This window comes from Pogoniulus pusillus, chromosome 19, assembly GCF_015220805.1.
Source record: "Pogoniulus pusillus isolate bPogPus1 chromosome 19, bPogPus1.pri, whole genome shotgun sequence".
NCBI lineage: Eukaryota > Metazoa > Chordata > Aves > Piciformes > Lybiidae > Pogoniulus > Pogoniulus pusillus.
In genome coordinates, this window is record NC_087282.1 from 16,019,170 (window position 1) to 16,035,090 (window position 15,921).

The window sequence follows — 15,921 nt, forward strand, 5'->3', positions numbered from 1 at the left end:
GTGTGATCTTGTATAGGTGATCCTGCTCAGGCAGAGGGGTTGGTCTGAATGAACTTTTCAGGTCCCTTCCAGCCGCTGGCATTCTATGATTCTGTGAAGTAAATATCTATATATAAGCATATAGATACCTGAACATATATGCTTCTATATACATACATGCTAAATTGTAGAGTTAGATAACAGCTGAGCTTGATGATCTCAAAGGTCTTTTACAACCAAAACGATTCTATGTTTCTCTAAGTATGTGTGCATATGCACACATAGAATTCATGGATAATAAATAAAACCTTCCGATGCTGGCAAGGCTTTCACTTCCATTTTGAAATAATGATAGCATTCCTTGGTATTCTGAGTAAATATTCCAGCTGTTTTCATGAGGAAAATATTAATTTAGTGTGTACAACCAACAACATTAAATGGATCAGTAAGCACAAGACAGCAGTCCTATTTCTTCCATTTTTTCTTCATCTTATTTTATAACTGAGTAGGCTTTATAGATAATTAGATTCCTTTATGAATTTTATTACGTTTTTAAATCAATTGATGGTTTTAGTGTGAGGCATCCAGGAAGTTGAAGCTTTTGACCTTCCTATATTTTTCATATCTGCTATTACATTTAATTTTAAATCGGTGTCTATGTGTAAAATGATGCACTTCATTCCTATTGCTTCTTGTCTGCAAGCTCCTCAGACAGCTGTTGAATGATGTGAGAGGGAGTTAATGAGTTGAGTATATTGTGTTCCACTAACCTGAGAAGTGCAAACATTGTCCCTATATGCTGGGGTTGCCCTGATGCTTCACTGTGCCCCAAAGGGGCCTTGGTAGCTGCCATAAACTACAGCAGCCTTTGGGTTCTTCTAATGATTTTTATGTTAAAAAAACCAAACCCAAACCAAATAAAAAAAACAAACAAACCAAACCAGAACTAACAGAGAGTAACACTGTAATTGGTATTTCCATATTTGCTTGTGTTTGTTTATTCATGCTTTCAAAGCCAAAGACAAGATTCATGTTTTCAAATATTTCTGGTGTTGGCCATCATTACTATTAGAAGTAGTAATAATTGCCACCTGATAGGGAGAAGTTGCAGTAAATCCTCTTAAGCAGAGTCCTTTCTCTAGGAGGAATGCTCATGAGAGTTTGGGTCTCAGAATGGAGATATAGGTTAAAACAAGCTCTAAGTACTTAGGAAAATGCTAGCAGCTCTGCTCCTCTGTTTGCTTGGTCATTTACTGTGTGTTGGCAGGATGCTTGGAACAAAACTCAATATAAAGACAAGTGAATTAGAGCAAGTGATTCATCTATCTTTTCTTTAACACTATGGGGTACTGAGTACAGCAAAGTCCTGTTAGGTGAAGTTATCTGTATGGCACTGAGCAAAGCAAGGTAGTATATCACTTTGAGCCCTGAATGTGCATGTTTGCTGTCAGGAGAATATATGTTTGGGTTGGCAAGAAGAACTGGGGCTGATGCAGAGCCATCCCACACTTGGGATAGGATGTGCCTCATGCATGATGGCACTCTGCTGTTGTAACTCTACCTCTGACACCACCTATAGCATGGATCATTACATCCCTGTTGCACTGGCTACACACAAAGCAGGTTTTTTCTAGCAGTCCTTATTCCTCTTCTAGGTTTGTCACAAGCAAGAAGCAAAGCAGAAGGGAGATTCTCACTTACAGTCACCTGGGACTTGCCTTTTTTCCAGCCCAGCACATGCATCACAGACTTGTTCACTCTGCTCTTCCTCTGGACTTGGGAGTTCAAGAGTGACAAATTTCTCCTGCTGGTCCTCTACCTGGCCAGAGCTGGATTTAGCTTTTCCATTTGCTATATGGACCTTGAGAATACACTGTTTTTTGGCTGCACTTCTAATGATTAGTGACTGTGGGTTTCTCTAGAATGATGCAAAATGTTCAAGATAGCTCTCATAATATATCCTTCCTATGCACAGTCTGGTTTAATGCAACCTGTGAGTGGAAACCCAGGTGTGGTGAAAGGTATAAAAGTTATCTTGGCTTTATAGGTGATGTTTTTTCATCTCCAGCTAATGATGCTGAGGTTTAGTAATTTCCATAGCTGCTTTTACTCGTTTTCCTGCTGTCTTCTGTTTTTCTTTTTAAAAAAATTACTTCCTGCAACAAGTTCTTGCTACTTGATGTGCACCAGAGGAGTAGTATGCTGTACTAAAACTCAAACTTGGCCTACAGTTCAAATTCTATTTAAATTTCTAATGCTCAGCTTGCAAAGATGGCCTGAATTGACTGGGCATAAGGGGTGTGAAGGTGGTCCTTCTGTCCTGACTCGTGAAGTCATGTGCTACTCGTCAGGGATTAGCTGATTAGAGCCCCTGTGGGTGAGTAGCAGAACTGGCTGCTGCTGACAAGCTCCAACAATGGTCTTCAGTCATGGTAAGGGTTGGGGGACCCTGGTATGGGTGGGACAGTTGTGTCAGAGTGATAATGACTTATTGGTACTTCAGGGCTGTGATGACTCATTTGATGTAGTTTTAGGTTTTCCAAATGCTTCCCTTTTAGGACACCAAATATTAAGGACAGCTTCAAACCAGTATTTTAGGTCTAGGAGAGTTAGCTTGTTTCTGATTAAGCCCCTCCCCCCACACCCCCCCCCCCAAACAACAAAACAGCAAACCAACAAAAACTAGCAAACCAATCAAGCAGCCTCACTCTGTTCAACATGTGCACAGTGAGTTTCAGTCCTGCACTGTCAAAACCACACATTATTGCACAATGCTCTGCTTTCTATCTAATCCGAGAGATGCCATGGCCTTTGGGATCTGTGGAAGTCTGCTGTGGAATATGCAGTATTCTCTGTAGGATTTACAGCCACATTTGTTCTCAAGGGAAAAACCCCAAACGTTTCAGACCAGGAAAATCTAAAACCCATATATTAAGCCATTATTTATAAATTCCCCCAAAGGGTTTTATTCAAACTGGAACTTACTTTTGGCCTCTTTGAACCATAAAAGTGTACAAACACAAAATATGAATGGAATTGAGAGGGCAGGTTTGTTTGCATACAGGTCTGGGCATCCAGTGCACTCTTAAGGTGAGTGGCTTTCCTGTAACTGCTACAGTTGTGGTACTGAAATGTTCCAAGTCATGGTTAGCCCTAGGCACATTGTCTTGTCCTGGTTCTGAAGTTTTCCAAGACTTTTTACAACACTGATCAGCCCTGTTGGGTTGCGGATCAATGCCTGAGTTTGGATATAAGTTTTCTCACAGTTTAAAATGAGGGTAAGAACAGATGGTTTGACTCAGGACATTATACAGTGCATACTTAATTTTATATAGAAAATAAGTTGGGGTTTGTGGTGTGTCAGCACCTTTATGATGATAGCAGGCTCCATGTGTGAATTTGTTTGGAAACAGACTTTTGCTAGACTTTGAATGATGCAGAAATACTGTAAATTTAGATGAAGCTTTAGAAGCTTTTCTGTAATTAGCTCAGTGGTAATTGAGCAGCCAAAAATTAAAAATACAAAATGCTTTAATGCATGTTCACATGGGATACTGTTCATATCAGCCTGGTCATTAAAAACCTGGTTCTATCAGTATCTGCAATCGGAGAACAACACGTTCGTTATCATTTATGAAGCCTCGGCAGCACTAAGTGCTTCCTGTGGAGCCCCAGCTATTCCTGCTGAGAGTCTCTGCTCTGCTTCCTCTCAGCTCCACTGTCTTTAGTTTGTCTGTAATAGAACTAGAAGTAAAAACATGTTCAACTCAGTTTTACAAGCAAGCATGTAATTGGCTGTATGACTGTGTTTTGGGAAGAATGCATTGGGAATTTCCAGGAGCTGTCTCCCTTGCAATTAATTTTTCCCCTCCATATTTACTGCATATCCCTCCCAAAATGTCTCTCCATGTGTGGTAGTCTGCCATGTCGTCACCTCTCTGTGCTACAAAATAGAAGTGGCAGAAGGGTCATTGAGATGTTTCCAAAATTTCTGTGGTTTGTTCAGATGTGTTTGCAAAAACTCAACACTTTCTACACCTTCAGAGGTAACAGTGCAAACTAACCTTCACTGAATATTTAATGTTGCCCTACAGAACTACCTTTGTGTAGCCCTTTTCATTGGTTCTGTGTTATTCCATTTGCCTGTTTGTACTTCTTCTCCTTTCCTTTTTTCATTTTTTCCTTTAGTAAACTGTGCTAGTATTGCATCTAGCCTTTTTCTGCTTACACATTCATAGGGCAGAAAATGATCTGTTGGACTACAAATTATCTATAATGTGGCTAGTGAAAATCCAAAAAAGGTAGGTACTTTCAGAAACTGGTACAAAGAGTGCACATAGAAAAACAATAACTCTCATTATATGGTGCACTTAGAATTCCACTTTTAACATGTTTTGTGACCCTGGATCCTCTTTTGCTTCCTCCCTCCTTGGAAAATACTTAACTTTGTAGCTACTTTTTATCACTGCAACAATACTACTTAAAAAAAAAATCCTCTTGCATGTCCTCTAAGAATTGTGCCAGAGATCCTGGTAATATTTATTGAAGTTTTCAGGGTAATTGAGCTTTGATGGAGCATAGACATAGAAATAAGCTGGACAACTGCCAGGAACCATTTCTTAAGTTGAAAGAGGTATTTGCAGTTTGGGAAAGTAATACACACCAAACACATGTAGTGTAGCTGAAGCTGCCAGGATAAATCCTGGCTATAGGCCAACAGCATTATCTTCACATGGGGTTAAATTTGGGATTTTGTATAAAGCAGTTCTAAATGACTTTTGAAGAAATTAAAGAATGAAACATTGCCTAGTTTCTTTGTTACTCCAGAATTTGAGCTTGTTATAGAGTCCCCTAGCTCGAATGTTCTTGATTTTGTACTTCGCTGAGGCTTCTGCTATCTGATTTTATTATATATTTTTTTCTCTAATGCTTCCTGCCAAAGAAGGCCTGACTGGTCTGTTAAGGTACAAGGCTGAAACTGCAGAGAAGAAAGTTGTTATTGCCATTTAACTAACTAGCACTGGACTGACTGTGTGAATATAGTGTGGACGTGTGGTTATGTGCAACACCCATGTTTGGATCAGATGATGACCATGAAAAGTTATTGCATTGGTTGGTGTTTACTGCTTGCCATTGGGGAGAGAGGCTTTTGGCCAGAGTGACCGTGGCCTATTAATCTGCTGAGAACAGACTACTGTTCAGATTTGATAAAGTACTACCTGCTTTCCTGTTGCCATTCTTAGAAAGATTGCCAAGATTTGTAGCAGGATCTTTTTCTCTATCTCAAGACCATTGTTTTGTACAGTCAAGCTGCTAGGAATTCCACAGGGAAAACAAAAGGTGGAGGGGGAAGAGAGATCACAAAATCCTATAGATCACTCCAGAGAGTTGGAAGCAACTGACAGATTCAAGCTTCAGTGTTGGTGTCACAGTCAGGACTTAGATTTTGGCAGGCAGTCCCTGTCTTTCTAGGATGTGCAAGAACTGGAGGGCACTAAGGTCTTCTTGCTGTGCTCTCTTTTGAAGTTCAAAGATAGGTCTCAATGGCTCAGATGGACAGGAGGTAAGTCTGGAGAGAGCTCTGGCAGTGGTGTGTCACATCTTTCACAATATGCTGCAATGTTTTTTTTTTCTCATGGAACATTCTCTACTGGCAGTTTGTGGCCAGATTAGGTCCCCTCTGAGATACTTAAGTGAAATCTTGGAATGAGCACAACTCTAAATATCAATTGTTATTACCAGGCATGTTTGTCCTCCATCCTGAGGAATACACACAAATAAGCTCTTATGATTCTTAGCTTGTAACAGCTGATGGATAATCTTCTGTTTTGCTAATGCATTTTGCCATCTAAATCTGGATCAGGGGAAGCTGGCAGGAATGTACCTGTTGGACTGCCCAGAATTATTAGAGCTGCTCACCATAGTCACTTGGTAAATGTTTCCTTTTTGCTTCATATCTTTTTGCCCCTCTGGAGAAGCAGGGCGTTCAGGTCGTTTTGGTTACATTTCCTTATGATAGGGGAGATTTCCAAGAAGAGTTATTGCTCCTGATTAACAGTGACTCTCAACTCAGGTGCACAAAAAGAGGTCTGTTCTGGAACTCAGTATTTCACTGTGTGTGCTTTCAAACAAGCCTACCACATTTCCCCATTGCTTTGCTCATGTAAGAAGAGCTCTTTGTAAACATCTGCAAGCTTTCTTCATGGAGCCCCCTTTGAGATCTGTGCTAGCAAAGCTGCAAAATCTTGACAAGTATATGGTGGGTGATTTAGCATCAGGGTTGCCTTCCCTGCTGAGAAGGATGTTCTCAGAGGTTTTGGCATTTTTTCTGTCTCCATGTGCATGACCTCTCATGAGGAAAGAAGCTATCTGTATTTTGTTGCTGTTACTGGTTTATTTGACAGCTGGGACAGCCAACTTCCAGTCCCAAGGCTGCAGTTCTGCACGTTATTCAAGAGCAAATAAAGAAGTTGTGTGGTGTATATTCAAGAAGGAAGGATGCACCTCTTGTAAAGCATTCCTAGTCTCTCTTAAGACATTTTCTGTACAGCTGTTGTCAGACCCAAAAGGAGATAAGTACTTACACGAAGAAATCTAATGAAATTATATTATTTAAATAGCCTATATTTTTTTCTTCCAATTTTGTTGTATTTATATAATTTTGAAAGTCTGAGGGGAATGTTTTAGTCAGGCCTGAAGTACATATAGCTCATCAAAGTGAATCCAAATGGAAATGTTCTTCATAATGTGTTTGCTACATAATAATGCAGAGCTTTTGTGTGTGAGTTGATACGGGGGAAAAAAGGGAGATCTGTTGGTATCTCAGTAATTGCCACACATCTAATAAAAAAGGACAGAAATTTCTAGGTCTATTTGCTAAGCACACCTGGCTTCCTAATTTTCTTTAATAGTAGATACTCATTTGCACAATATTGCTGTTGCTTAGTCTTTTATGCACACAATTTCAGGCTGCAGACAAAAGGTTTACTTTGGGACTGCCTCTCAGCTTCAGAGTTATGGATCATTTTTCTATGCAACTTGCATAAAAATCAGGAGGATTTCAGAATCAGTTCCTGCCTTCTGTAAATGCTCTCCCTACATATGAATTTCAGATATTTCAAAGTCAGGTGGGAAAATCCCCACTGTGGGAAAAATAGAAAAATCCCATGGTAATTGTGTCATCTTTGTTGTGCTCAAGACCTGTAGCATGGTGTGGTAGGCTGACAACATGAATCAGTTACTTTTATATTAGTTCATAGACCTTCATCTAGCATTAAAGTGCAGTATTATCTTACAGTATAGCAAGGAGGTGGCTATCTGAGGAAATGGAGACAGCATTTGCTTATGGCCAATAAAGAAGGGAGAGCACTGTTACACTGTAAGGCAGAATTAGGAACAGACACAGCGAGTGTAAATTCAGTGTTTAGAACCGTTACTTCCAAGCTGTTTAGGATTCCTTTGCATTGACAGGCACTGCTCTCCCACTTCTGTGCAGCGTGGAGAAATACCTGTCTCCTGTATAGCTTCCTGTGTTTCCTCTCCTCTACTGAGAGGGGCCTTCTGGGCATTTTCTAAACTTAGTTGGGATTCTGAGGTATGCTTTCTGTGTGAGAAAATCACAAAAAATATCGTGGTAGCCATAAGCTGAGGAGAGGATGAAAGGTGCCTGAAAGATTGCCTGATGCTGTCATCCATCACATAGAGCAAAAGAGCTGGAGTGTTGTGCTCCCATGGCTTTCTACTGGGTTGGCTAGCTGACCTGTTTTGTTGTTGTAGGAGTTTTTGGGTGTCTGTCCTTCCTTCCATCCTTCTTTCCTTCCTGTTTTGTTTTGCTGGAGAGAAAGCATCAGCCCTTCACTTGGAGGAGGAGTTAAGCAGGTAGTTGGGTTTGGTTTAGCTGATCTCCAGAGGTCTCTTCCAACCCCTACCATTCTGTGATGCTATATAGCTTTACACTATAGCTGCATACAGACTTTTTCGATCTTCCTCTCTGTCCAGTTGTGGGGGAGGGAGGTTGCATCAAAATACCTTTGTTTACAGTTTCAGTACTTTCTGCAAGCATCTTCATTTGCTAGAGTGTTACAAAAACCAAACATAAAATCCCACCAAACCAGACAGAGTAAATTTGGCATTCTGAGTGGAAATTTACAGCTTTTTAAGAATGAGTATTTGCTGTCTTCTAATTCTCTGGGGATTGTGACTCTGTCTAAACTACATATATGCCCTCAAAGCTAATAGAACATTCTAGCACAGATCACAAATGCACTGACTGCAACAAGAAATGGTCTTGCATAGCTCCTCTGAACAAAGGTGGGACTCTAGGTAGTTATTTCAGTGATGCCCTGCCATCCTGACCTCAGAATAACAAACGGACTCATTAAAAGTGTCACTGGACAAGAAAGGCCCAAGAACTCTGTGGACTAGAGTGCAATGGGTCAGATGGTGCTTAGACTCAAAAATGAAATGGGGCAAAGAAGCCTTGTACCTAGAGGTCCTGCTGTTGCTAAGGGGCACAGACTGAGCCCATTACTGTTGGAGACTTTTCCTCCTAGGTCTTGGCTTTAAGTCTCTGCATGTATTGTGCTCTAAATGTAGTTGCCCTGTATCAACACAGGGACAGAAAGACTGTTAAAAAAGATTATTCCCCATGTTGTAGTGGTTTGGTTTTTTTTTCCAGTTATGATGCAGAAGTGTGTGATAAATTATTTTTATTTGGCACAAAAGAATACATTTTTGGGTCTCTGTTTTCCCTAGGAGGCTGGCCATTGTGTATCAAAATGGAAAAGTGGGGTGCACCTGCAATGAAATTAGAGATGCTTCTGAGAGGATATTTAAGGTATGTGATATCTGCTATTTGTGAATCATCGCAAGTTGCCAACCCACTTGGCAATGCTGGCTGAATATCTCTAGTGCATAAGACTAGCTTGTGGTGAACACCAGGCCCTACTGAGGCCTGATTCTCAGGCCTTTTTTAATGAATAATAGTGAGTTCCACACTGAAGAAAAGGATTTTAATCATCTTGCTAGTGAAAGACACTGGCTGTGTTGCAAATGTTTTCCTAATATTAGCAGGTCATGTGATCTCTTCAGTGACTTACTCTCTGTCTGCTGGGCCATGTAGACTCTTTGATTCCATTTAGAAACAAACAAAATCATGTCCTTGTTTTGAAAATAAATTTAAACTACTTGTAGTCCTGCTGAGTTTCTGAAAGAGTACTTAAAGTGCCTGCTGCTGTTGGTCTCCCTCCTGTTGCAGCCTCTTGTATGATTCTTCTCTACAGATAAAAATTCTTTACCCATGAGAGCTTGTTTTCATTTTGTTCTGAAATGAAAACAAGGAGCAGAGGAGTCAATTTGGATTATGTTGATTAAAATTTATTTTTCTTAAAGTCAAATAGAGTTTTCTCTCAATATTAATTCTTTGAGAATATTGAGGACTTCACATTGGAGGGCCTCAAGAGAAAGCACAGCATGAAAAGATGCAGTGTTGGGTCCAATATGCTTAAACAAACTTTTATTCCACTAATTCCTACATATATGGAGGCAGGATCTTCTGAGTATCTGAGTTACTGTATTTCCACAGAAGAAAGAAATGGCTAAATCTCTAAATATCTTTTTGCAAGTGGACAGGTTATAAGCCCTTTTAGAGTGAGAAGCAAATATTTAGTTTACAAAATTAAGTAAAAAATCCCAAACCCCAAAAGCCTAAAACTTGCAGAGTTTCCATGAAAAGTTGTGCATTACTTGGATTTTATGTATTTGTGTTCATGCATTTCTGTGTTCAAATTATCAACCAAGGTGGAAAGGACAAGAGAGAAGGAGAAAATTTAAATTACCCAATAGTATAAGGAAAGGAATACTTGGAATACCAGGCATTTTGAGTTAAGTCTTACGTGCAATTTTATTTCACTTTCTTCTATCAATGTTGCATGATCAACTTGGACATTAATGAATGTAAAGAAGGTACATGAGTATTTTGGAGTGAGTTCTACAATATCTGAGTCACAAATTCTCATCTTTGCAAAAGCTGAGTCAGGACTTCTTCACAAGGACACCCTAATATTACATGGAGGGGAACCTGAAATAAGCACTCAATAAGTATAAGCTATGTTGTCTCAACAGTGAATTAATACGTGACTCCTCCTACCATCGTGTGTGGAAATGTGATTAGAAATTGTTTGCAATTACTTGCACAGCACACATTCACATGAGTAAAACATCAGGAGGTCTTCCTGTCTGTCTCTTTGCAAGCCTTAAATTCTTTAATTATTTTTCTCCCTCCCTCTTCTTAAGTCATTGAAACACACTCATGTGCGAGCATTCATTTAATGCCTGCCAGCTGGGACCTGAGATGCTTTCTGAACTGCATCACAATTTCATCCTCTGGCTTTACCCAGACTTTTCAGCACAGTTCTACATGAACTTGACCCATCTTGTCACACCAGGCAGCTGAACTTTTTTTGTCTGGTGCTTGGGTTTGCTCTGCAAATGGAGTCTGTGAACAACTTCCACTATGAAATTTCATGAATCAGATCTGGCATGGGGCACCAAAATTGGATTTTTCTTGAAGCCAAGCAGTGAAGTTTTCCTGGCTAAGGTTCTAACTTAGAGTTTCCAGCATACTATGCATGAAATAAAATACCTTTGACAAATCCCTTGTATAGGAAATGATGTATGCTAAATATGGAGGAATACATCCTCTGTCTTAAAAAAGAGTTTAAAAACAATAATCAGGATTCCAGAGCCTGTCCTAGAGTATTAGATTGAAAATGCAATCAATTTAATAAATATTTTTGATGTACTTATTAAAAATTAAATAAAATCTGAGTTAATTAAAATAAAATAAAAAAGGAGCCTGGTGCTGTAGCAAAGCTCTGAGGAGCCACTGGTGGTACAATTGCTGGAAAAGCAATAATGCCTCATGATTAGATACTACTTTTCTCCAGCTGCGCTGTTTTCACTGCACTGCTAGGAGTAGATGCTTTGTTTCCTCTGGGGTGATACAACTTGATTTAAAAAGGAAGTCATAAACTATAACATATGATACTGAGAAATAAGGTTATTAAAGGAATTAGCAGCCAGTAAGCTGCTGAAGGCTGTCAGGGTCTATAAAATTAGAGTGGAAGTGGTATTTGTTGAGTTTTATTTTCAGTGGCTGAGGAGAGGAAATCTAAATTAGAGTGTAAAGTTGTAGGATTCTGGGTAACTTGTAAGGAAGTGTGAGGGCTTCAATAAAGATTTATTATTGTGAGGAATTCAGAAATTATAAGACTGTCTGAAGAGTGTTTCTGATTATGTGCAAAGAGTCTGCAGGTAACTAAAATTGAAATTTTCGAGACACTGCCTATTACTCACCTGACAGAAGTTAGCTTTGTGACCATTTGCAATGATTTTGGTGCTTAGCTGCCACTGCTGCTATCTCAAATATGTCTGCTAATGTCTCTTGGCTGTACTGTGGCTGAGCAGATGCATGTGAGGAAAGTTGACCTACTGTCTGCGTGGTCCATAGGTTACAGATATTCTACCATCTCTTCTCCCCACCAGTTTATACAGAGGGCAATATAATACTTGCAGGATTCAGGTTTTCACTTCGTGTTTTTTGTGTGTGTTTATTTTTTGTTTGATCATTTGTTTTTATGTTGGGAAGATACTTCCATATGCGGGGTAGAAATTGATATAAAAATAAGTAATTTAAAACAAATAACCCAGGGAACTCTGTGCCTCTGGAATATTTGAGAACATTCTTCTCCACATTACTCTTTTGCCTTGGGAATGAGGGGACTGATTGTGCCTTGTTGGTCTCAGAGCAACATTGAAGAGTTGTAGATCTGCTTTGGATTTTGCTCAGCTGTTTGTGGCTCAAAGAGTGAGTCTCTAAAGCAACATTTCTAGTGTTCTGCCCACATCTGTGCCTTCATGCCCAGAGCCCCACAGAAGAAGCTGATGAATGGCAAACTCTACAGTCCCCTCATGTTATAATGTATGTAGCTGTACCATAGTATACATGGGGATGTTGCAACTTTTATATCAGTAAAAAAACAGCTGTTGTCTAAATAGTGCATTTTAGTTCTGGAGAATAAATATATGTCTGAAAAGACTTTCACTTTTTTATTCAATAAGTAGTGTACCTCCTCTATGGGGACACATGGAGGGATTAATGTGCTGTACATCTGTGCATAAATCTCTCTGGGAAGTCAAAATTGATTCACTACAATTGTGGTTATTCACTGAATTCACTGTAGTTCCCAGTCTTGCTGTCCACATTCACCATTCAAAAAGACTGAAATAATATCCTATCATCTCATTGGGACCAATTTTCTCCTGTCATATTTAAGGACTACAGAGGTTTTAACGATTTAATAGCTATATTTCACTGCTTAACAAGAGAAACACCATAATATTTCTCATCCTGTTACAAGTGCCCCTCTCCTGGTGCTCTGTTATTAAATATAGATTAGCTTTCCTGGAAAGACAAAAAACGTTATTTTGTTCTGATGTTTTAGGTCTTATTGTTGTCCTAAATAGCTTGCAGAACTATTCCACTATTCTTCCTATTGCCCCTATGCCAATCCACAGCATGATCATTTCTGGTTTGAATATTTAAATGCTGGTTAAATAACTTATTAATCAAAGAAGCAAGTACTCTGTGCAAAATATTCTGACCATCTTCCAGTGGCTTTCATCCAAAGGTTATGAGGATTGGCCACCCTGCTTTTCGGCGTCCCTGGGAAAATGCATACCCCGAGGAGGAGGCTGGCTCATTCTCCTAGAACAGAGTCTGAGAAAACACTATTTCTAATGGTTGGACTGAATTACATTGGTTGCAGTGAATAATAATTTCATTTTAATGATGTTCTTTATATAGAACAGAAAATCAGAGCTAATCATATGGAGCACTTTTTTTTGGCCTTCAGCCTTTTTACACTTAAGCTGTGTCAGGTAATGAACAGGAACACTCTTTTCAAATATAGATAGTATTTAATGAAGATGCATAATTTGCCTATTGAAAATGCAAACTCAATACGACAGACAAAACCCAGCATTTTCCTCATCTCTCTTGTCAATTCATGAATAGCAATCACCTAAATCTTTGGGCTGGTCGTGTGCCAGTTGCTAAGCAGACGTATCTAGTGTGTCTTTGAATGCTTGCTACTGCTTTTTTTGGGTTTTTTTTGAGACAACTCTATATCGGGAGAAGTTACTGGCTTGAAATAGAAATAGTCTCAAACATATCTTGGTGGGCCAGAATATTGTGCCCTTGTTGAAAACCATCTCGTACTTCTCAGCAAGGGAGGAGTGAGATCAGCTTCACATCCTTTCTCTACATCCAGTTTTTGATTTATAATGATGTGTCAAGCTTTTCTGGTTATCATCCATTGAAATTATTGTCAATGAACCTTTTCATTATGGACTGGTGACATTATCATTCTGCAATAAGTCTTCTGAAAGGTATACACCAAGAGGCACAGAGCCTTTTTTGCCTGTGACACCTGCCAATGGTCATAAGGAAAGAAATGCCAGGATATTTGAAATGTGTCACATTTTGGTAGGCATTAATTAAAGCCTATCTTACCATGTAAGATTGTAACACCAATATTGCTGTGAATATCATACTTTTGTTTTAGAATTAACCTTTTGATGTAAAATTTTATACCTTTGGTTTTGGATGACTGTTTTCTTTTCATTTGAATATCTGCATTTTCATCCTTTTCCTAGTAAGGCAGCAAAACACCTTTTGAAAACTCTTTGTATTTCTGTTGACTTAGAAAGTTGTGAAGCTTTCAGCCAGAGGTACTATGGGTGAGAAGTTAATCCTTGTGTTTCAAAGGAATCAGGATTCCTTCCCTTTTTCTCCACTAAAAAAAAACCCAAACCCAAACCCCAAACTAATAACAAAAAACTCTCCCCCCCCCCCAAAAAAAAAAAAAAAAACAACCCAAAACTCACTTAAAAAACACCAAAACTAAAGAATCCACCCAAAATGAACTGAATATTTTCTCCCCATCCCAACCCTCCTTTTCATTTCAGTGGGAATAGATTATGTGGTAAATCTTCTAGTCAGCTCTGAAAGTGTAGCCTAAATTTCTGATGGAAGGCATAATTAGTGCTTAGAAATGGTACAGAGCATAGTGCTTTGTGTCCATGCTGGAAAGTATGAGAGTGACAGATATATTTTATGCTCCTTTTAAAGGTCTGTACTTTTCAATAGGTTGTGACTGTCAGCTGTTTCCCAATAGCCTTTTCAGGAACAGGAGGACTTTTACACTACTGTCCATAAAAATATGCCTCTGCTGTTGCCACTAAACTTTATGTAAGCCATAAAATATCTTTTGGCTCTGACTTGAAACACAAGGAGAATGTTTGCACAATGAACATCAGACATTGTCAATGTTAATGTGTAATGTCTGTTGGCAGAGTTGCCTGTAAAGATTTTTTAGCCAGCCAAATGTTACTTCTATTTCACTCAGAACTCGTGTCTGTCATAGGATAGGAAGAATAACAGGTTGTATTAAAATTGGCTACAGGCAGTTTCATTTTTCTCCTGTTGCTAGTCTTTTGAGTAACTCCTGGAAGCACTTTTATATAAAATATGTTCTTTTCAATCCTTCTTTAGCTTACTGTGGGTAGTGGAGAGCTCTACTGAAAATCTTATGACAATTTAAAAAACCCAATATGTACACACATGTTGGCATATACATCTACATGTTTGATATAGATATCTTAGTGGATATCTTCAAAGATATGTTAGGCCTTTAACAAAAATAGTCATATAAAGGAATGGCCAAGTGTTGCAATTAATTTCATGAGTTTCTAACTTAGTGATATTTATGATGACCGTAACTGAATCAGATTGGACTAAGAATAGAGTTCTCAAACTCAGTAATTGACACTATGCTGAAAACATCTTCTTTTGGTAGATTTCAAAGCTACATGTAGCAAAGAGGTGAAATAATACCTTAGTCATCTTTTCTCTTATAGGGTTGTAAGTTCTTGCTGTTGTGAATAGTACAGATGCATTACTGTCACCTAGCTATGTGTGCATACATTTGTGCATGATTTCTGACATATAGATGGTACAAATGCATTATTTAACTAAATCCCTCAGGTTGTTAATATGGAATTATAAATCAGACCTGCAGTATATCCCCAAGGAGTGACACTAATTCATATCTGTGAGGTTTTTTTTGTTTGCTCTTCAACAAGATGTTTCAGAAAGTGTATGAGAATTTTTGGTCAAAACATTGAGTTCATTAAGTGGATGCCTAGGTATAAAGTTAATTATTCTATAGGACACCATGTAGCAAAATATTGAACAGGGAAATCTCATAATAGACTTTTCATGTTCTAAACTATATCCAAATATTTGTTCCAAGCTTGAACATTTGCATAATATAAGGACTAGACAAAATTTACTAGTGGAACTTATCAAGAGTGATCCCTGTGTAGGTGTTATGCTGACGGAATCCGCTGCATATAGAGACACTGACAGTACAAAGGAGCATTAGATTATCATATCCAAAACATAGACCCAGAAGAACTGTGAGATAAAAAGTAAACAAAATTCATTTGTATGAAAAGCAGATTTATGCACACGGGAAACCTGAATGCTAACTTCTGCGAGGTGAGAACTTACCCAGTGGGAAGGCAAGGTACAAGTTTATGATAAGGTGATGATGGTTTCCTGAGTGATAGAGTCATAAAGAGGCAAATGTAGTCGTTCAGAGCCTTCTTCGTAAAGGGAAAAAAATGTTGGCTCCCTTAAATTAGTTGTCTAAACCTGAGATCTGTTCATATGGTTGGGACATAAAAAGCATGGAAGGAGGAAAAATTAGTTCAAAATAAGTTGAATATGAGCCGAAGAATATGTGGCTATAAAATTACTTTGACTATATGGAGAGTTCAAGCAAGGTCTGTAACTGCATTCCTAAGCATGGAGAAAGT

General features: G+C 38.7%; 1 protein-coding gene across 5 annotated transcripts in view; it reads left to right on the plus strand.

Moving 5' to 3' along the window:
* TENM1 (teneurin transmembrane protein 1) overlaps window positions 1-15,921 on the plus strand; it is a 926,028-nt gene that overhangs the window by 26,299 nt on the left and 883,808 nt on the right. For 4 of the 5 annotated variants that reach the window (XM_064159467.1, XM_064159461.1, XM_064159462.1 and 1 more), the window contains exons 1-2: window positions 2,349-2,411; window positions 8,734-8,815. The gene's annotated coding sequence lies outside the window, so the exon portion shown is untranslated. Of the gene's footprint in view, window positions 1-2,348; window positions 2,412-8,733; window positions 8,816-15,921 lie in introns of those variants that run through there. The other variant, XM_064159463.1, reaches the window with a different exon arrangement.